The sequence below is a fragment of the Elephas maximus genome, chromosome 6 (assembly GCF_024166365.1).
Source record: "Elephas maximus indicus isolate mEleMax1 chromosome 6, mEleMax1 primary haplotype, whole genome shotgun sequence".
NCBI classification, from domain to species: Eukaryota; Metazoa; Chordata; class Mammalia; order Proboscidea; family Elephantidae; genus Elephas; species Elephas maximus.
The window spans coordinates 93,717,154-93,724,308 of record NC_064824.1 but is presented as its reverse complement, the minus strand read 5'-3'; positions in this window follow the sequence as shown (position 1 = coordinate 93,724,308).

Below are 7,155 nucleotides of genomic sequence, written 5' to 3'. Positions count from 1 at the left end.
TCCCAAATTATAACTTTCTTCCTTATTTAGAAAATGACCTAGAAATGTCTTTCAGTGCCTCAGGCTACCTGGTCACGTCAGCATTAGGAAGGGTTGAGAGGTACAAGTTGCTTCTGAAATTTGTCTTTATGTACTATTAACAAGTCCTGACCTAGAGGCCGTATCTGATTTATTGGCTTGGCTTGGTTCCACCCTTCACAGAGGTCTACTGGGGAAGCAAAGGCAGCATCTGAGCCATCAGTCACCCAAGAGCTCACTGCAATCAGCTGCTTTGAAATCCCTTTCCTTGCTTATGTTTTCCCTGAGCTATCTTCATTAGCATAGACAATCATGGTTCTGGTTGCCACACTGTGCAAAAATGCAGTCTTTCAACTTTTTCTTTTTTTTAATTTGTACCTTCCCTAGCTGGAGTAGTGAGTATATTTGATGGTGTGTAAGTTCAGTTTCTTTTGAAGCACTGTGATTATGATTATATGAATATGTGAGGAATAAACTCCTGTTGGTACAGTCTTCTTAGTATTGAAGAAGGATGAATTTAGAAACTGAATTTATCTTTCAAGTATATTTATTCTTAACAAATTGACAGCCACTGCTGAGAAGTTTTAAGCCAGAACACTTAATTCTTTCCTTACCTTAGTGAAGGTAGAATCAGACTCCTTTGAAAGAATATTTAAAGCTCTTGTACGGCACTGGGTTTGGTTTGGTTTTTGGTTGTGCCACTAAAAGGGTGATGCTGTGTTTTTGTCACTGGAGAGCCAGTAGAAGAGACTTTTTAGGTATTCCTGGGATTTATAGCATTATTATACTTCCAGAAATTAACCAATGAATCCTGTGAATAAGAACAGAACATTGTATGATATGGTGCTGGAAGATGAACCCCTCAGGTTGGAAGGCACTACACAATAGCCTCAACAATGGGTTCAAATATATCAAAGATCATGAAGATGACGCAGGACCAGACAAAATTTGGTTATTCAGAGCCCACTCGAAGGCAGCTAACAACAAGAGCAGCAACAATAGCATTCTTTTATCTGGAAGAATTCTTAGGGCTTACACACACCCGTTGCCGTCGAGTCGATTCCAACTCGTAGTGACCCTGTAGGACAGAGTAGAACTGCCCCATAAAGTTTCCAGGGAGTGCCTGGTGGATTCGAACTGCCGACCTTTTGGATAGCAGCCATAGCACTAAACAACTACACCACCAGGGTTTCCTCCTAGAGCTTAGTTAATTTAAATACAATACAGCGTTACCAACATCACAAGTTGCACTTAACAGACTGCCATAAAGCCTATTATATTAAAAATTTGAGGTAAATACATACAGTAGTTCATAATAACGGGACATGCACTACTTTGTGATGCTCATGAAAACATTTTGTGGTTTGGAAGTGTTTCTTTTTTTATCTTCACTGTTACAGGGTTTATTAGGGAAGTAACAGGTTATAATTCAGGCTCAGAACACTCAGGATACAGATCTTCCATCAAGACAGCCTCTCCTCAGCCTGCTCTCAGACACATGGCTCCCTGGCCCTCAGCCTCTGCCCAGAGGCACTCAGCTTTCTCTGTGGGCCAGGAAGCCCAATGCACCATCTTCTGAGGGTCTCTCCTTCCTTGGTGGCAATGGGCTTTTCTCTTGCCAGCCTCTGGGATGGCTTATTTCAAGCCTAGTGGGATGGCAAAACTGACTAATCCCCTTGGTGGGCTACAGTTACCCTATCTGCACAGTCCCACCCAATCACGTGGGTGGGAGTTACAAGACCATGGTGAGAAAGGCCACATTAATAATTCATTGCACCTCACCATCTGACTGGAAGAGATCCATATTTGTGCATATTCTAAAGAAAGGTGATCCAACAACAAAAAAAAGATCCAACAGAATGTGGAAATTATCAAATGGTATTGGTATTATTAATATCACACCCAAGTACCTAAGTGTTTTCTATGCATTAAAACTCATAGCAACCCCATAGGGTTTCCAAGGCTGCAAGTCTCTGTGGAAGCAGACTGCCGTATCCTTCCCGTGGAGCCACGGGTGGTTTTGAACTGCTGACCTTTCAGTTAGTAGTAGATCGCCCTAACCACAGCACCAGGTACCAGAGCTCTTGTTGACTAACTGATGCTAAATAAGAACCATTTGTACCTATTCTGACTTACCTACAAATTCTACTTAAAGACAGACTTAGGAACTGATCTCATTTGTAACATGGGGACTACCTGTGATACTATTGGTTATGTGCTAAGTGTTATGTAGAGTATTTTTATTCAATACCTAAGCAGTAGGTATTATTGTTCCTATTTTTACAGATGGGGATTGTGAAGCTCAGAAATGTTTACCAACCTGCTCAAAGGTTACTTAGCTAGTAAGATGTAGGTAGAGTCAGTAATTGATCTGAGGTCTCTCTGGTTCTGTAAACTCGTGCTCTTAACCACTGTGGTGAATACTGATAGCACACAAAGATGAAAGTAAATTAGTTAAACCATCTGTACCATTTTTTCATGGTTTGTCTTAGCTTCATTATACAATCACTGTTTTAGGAACTGGGCAGAAAATATGCACTTCAGTGATTCTAAAATGCACATTTTTTACTCTCTGTATTTTAACGTCTCTTAAATTGGGATGCGTATAATTATCAATGGGGTCTTATAATTACTAACCACCAGGCAGCCTCTGTTCCCCTGAACAAAGCTTTTGCTGGGGCTTATAGAGGTTTGTTGGGGATTATAAAGGTTTGGTGGGGACTATAGAGTAATGAATATTTAGTAGGTTTCTTTCAAGGGGCAGGTACTTCTCAGAATGGTGGTGCATACTAAATTAGGTTGTGCCAGTCATCTGCAATCCAAGATGGAACCTGCTGATATTCAAGATGGATCCCTCTCAGCAGCTCTTGGCATCACTTATTATGGGATATGGCACAAGCACACTGGTCTTTGGCACTACATCACCATCTTCTGAGGGCTAAGGAAGGTTAAACAGCAGTCACAGGAGCCTGTAAAGGGGGAAGAGACTAGAAAAACACTAAGGAGATAGTAATTCATGGGTTGTTTTAGCCTAATCTCATGTTGACAGGGTGTGGTTCCTGTTTACCCAACTTCTAGATGGAAATCTTTTAACAGCTCTTTTGTTCCACCAGCACAGTTAACCGTATCTGCCTTAAAACATTGGCTCCTAGAAAAAGTACAATATTGGAAATTAGGAGATTTTGATTTTAATCCTGCCACAGACTTCCTACAATTGCTTAGATAAATCACTTAACCATGTCCTGAGCCATATTTAAGAATGATAATTAACAGTTTTCATAGCTCCCATAATGCTCAAAGTCTTTGTGAGTATAAGTGAAATTATTCTAAAAGCTTTAGAAAATGCTCACAAATATAATGTGTCACTGTAAATAAAATTGTCTCAATTTAGGGAGCCGAAAGTGTCCAACATAGCCAGTTGGAACCTGGAGCCCCAGCTTGTTGTGAACATAGTCAGGACAGGGACTGTGAATGCTACTCATTTTTTTCTTGGCATGGTAAGTGCTCACAACATGTTTGTTTGATGAGGGAATGAGTGAACACAGAGGCAGAGCTAATAACTAAAATAGAATTACAGGAATATCTGTTGATCTTATTCCCATAAAATGGTACAATCCTTTGAAAAGACGATGGAGTAAGAGCAATAGCTCACTTCCCCTCATTGTAGAGTAGAATTAGAAGTCAGAATTGCTGAGATTACACACTACCTGGAAAAAGAAAATCTTGCCCCTTTATCTTTGATTTGATATATTTGAAATCTCTGGCAATACATTTATTTAGCTTTCGCCACAATGTGGAACCAATCCCATTTTGTATAACATGAGACCTTTCATCTGGAAACCATGCAGATTTCTATACCAGATTGTCACTATATAGTCAATAAGGTTTGGATATTGTATTCCAAATTGTTACCAATACTTCTTATCAACTCTTAATTCTTCTTTTTAGAAGTATCATTAACTGCAGACAGAATGTTCATGTTTAAGAAATGTATTGTAGCACATTTGCTCATCAACTCAGCAAAATATGCTTCTCTGTTGAGATATAACTTGGGCCCTTGAATCATGGTTTAAATCATGCAGATAAGCCTGTTTCTCTTAAGAGTGTGAGCACAAGTAGCAAAGGTAAAGTATATCTTGTTAAGAAAACAAAACAAAAAAACCGCAACTCGCTTAGGAATATGATATACTGCCACTTGGTGGCGCTATTTATTCATTTAAAGCAGCTTGGATGACAACAAGAAAAATGTGTTTGTAATAAAGAGAAGTGACAATCCAGGGAGGATTTCAGGAGTCTAGTTTTAGACACAGCACTCAGGTGTTTTGGTATTCTGATAGCCTGGATCGTGTGGTTCCCGGAGCCTGCAATGCACTCGTGGGTCTGAGGAATGCCACTCAGGTTATGCAATGCATCAGGTTTGCAAATAATGGTGCTTTTACTCAGCAAAATGTGACATATTAGAGTTACCTCTTTGATTCTCTTTTGTCTCTATTCTGGACGACATAGTTTTAAAAGCCTAACCTGTCTATGGAGAGTAAAAACACATAATGAATAATTTTCCAAAAGAAGGCTCTCCTCTTAAGAAATAACTTGGATCAGTAAAAATTCAACTAAGTAATCTGTGACATTCTTTTGATTACTGGATTGGTAAGCCTTACTACAAATAAGGTTTAGAAAAAGGTCATCAAGCAATAGCTGCCTCTGGTGAGTTTATTCATTAAAGAGTATTTTTAGGAGGTGCAAATGAGAGCAGATGCACACATACAATGCTGAATGGTGTGGGGTTGTTGTTAAGTCAGTCAGAATGCAAAGTGTTAATGACATCCTCACCAACTGCTACTCTTTCACACGATCAGCCACCATTCCAAAGGCTTAATTTGCCATCAATCATTTTAATGGAACATTAGTGAAGAAATTGTATTAGAATATTGTCACTGGGATACGTGGGAATAAAGTTCCAACTAATTCTGTCTTCTTCTCACTATGTATAAAAATATTCAGTGCTAAACATTTTTCAGCATTTTGGGTAAAAAAAATAAACACCCATGCTTATCTTCATTACAATCACAGTGTCTGGGCCACTGTCCCAGCCTCCTGCATAAAGAACCTCCCAGAGCGTGGAGCATTAGTGAGTACAGTTCAGCCTTATCAGCTGTGGCATCAATCACATTTAGAATAGTTCTGTCAGGTCCCACCTCAAGCCACTCAATTATGAAAATCTGTCCAATGTGGAACTAGCATGCCATTGCTTTCAAAATTCACTTAGACAAGCTTATTGACACTAAGGGACCAGGTCTCCCATTTTAACAGGTGAACTTTGTTGAGAAGCAGCTACATGTGGCTTAGTACATTGCTTCTCCAAGTGTAGCCTGAGAATGAATGAGCTTTAAAATACTCAAGACGATGCCTAAAAAGCAGATTTCCAGGCCTGAAAAAGGAGTGGGGTTCAGCGAAGGATGTTGGTACTTTTCCCAAGCTGAGTGATTCTTAATGCTTACTGAAGCTTGAAAACTACTGTTTAGTGAGGAACAACAACTCTTGTCATTAAACATATCGTAGTTTCTGCCCCATGCAGTGTGTATTTGCCACAGTTCATCTTAACAGTGAGAGGGTTTTTTACTTTCAATCACTGTCAAGGATTCTTTGAAACCAGGACTGGGATTTGGAAATTAGTGTGTAACTATATGGAATACTACAGAATCAGAAAAGCTTGGTGCTGAAACTATAGAGGAGTATTTTCTCTGAGTTTTTGGTTTATCAGAAATATGCTGCTTTCGTAAATATTACTTGTCTTTATATAAAAATCCAAGGATAACATTTAAGAATAGTACATACCTAAGGGGTAATTAACATTTGATGCACAGTTGCCTTCTTCCATCTCCTACTCATTTATCACCCAAAATGATGTGAACACATCAATATTCTAGCCTGATAAAGGTAGAGATAGAGATATTTTACTCAGAGTTAATTGGATTCTCTTGGAGACATTTGAATTATTATAGTTAAGATGAACCCTGAAGGCTGTTAAGAATCTCAGCACCGTTTTTAACTGTGTCTTTTTATATTTTGAAAATCTTGTATGATACGGGGTATTTTTAGATACTTTCACAGGCTGTGTTCTTATCTCTCATTCTGTGAGCTTACAACAATAGAATATGCCCTTCAGTCAAAAAGTTCAGTCCTCACCGTTCCTGTTGAAGGTTTCCATCTTGATAATTCTTCAGCTACTGTAGAAGTTTTGTCATTGAACAGACATGTTTTGTGTATGCTAAATATGCTAAAATGGTCAAAAGGGACATATAATTGTGAATAAAAAACCAAAGCCAAACCCACTGCTCTTGAGTCAATTCTGACTCATAGAGACTCTATAGGGCAGAGTAGAACTGTCCCATAGGATTTCCAAGGCTGGAAATCTTTAGGGAAGCAGACTGCCACATATTTCTCCCCAGGAGCAGCTGGTGGGTTCCAACCTCTGATCTTTCTTTAACAGCCAAGTGCTTAACCGCTGCGCCACCAGGGCTCCTTCTAATTGTGAGTCACAGAGTCCAATTTTAAGTCTTATTTCTTCATCCAATGTTTCTAGGTGGATATTCTATTGCAATATAAAACTTAACAAGAGAAATATTTATCACTTTAATTTCTTGATCACCATGACAGTCCATGATAATGCTCCTGATTGCCCACAGAGGTGGCCAGGAAATCACACAAATCAGACTTAAAAGCTCTTTTTTGATTCCTACAAGAAGCTAATTTTCTGAGTAGCATTTTGTAACATGAGTGGATGAGAGAGAATTTCTAGGTTCATCAGCATTCTATTCTGAACCAACAACCTATTGATATGGGAACCATGCTTCCAATAATTGAGACTGTTTGCTTCTATCATTTTTCTTTAAGGCTTGCATGCAGATGATAGTTGGGAAATAACAGCTTCCATTTTTTCAATTCTTGCTTGTTAATGAGTGTCTAAAAGTGGCTTGAGAGTAATTTGTACAAGATCTCTCAAAATAGTCCACTTTGGTAGCTATACTAAATACCAAATGTTATCTATTAATTGTTGAATTTTATAATTGAAATGGGCTGCAGAGATCATTTTGCTCAAACTCCCTATTTTACAGAAAAGGAAACAGGTTCAGAGAA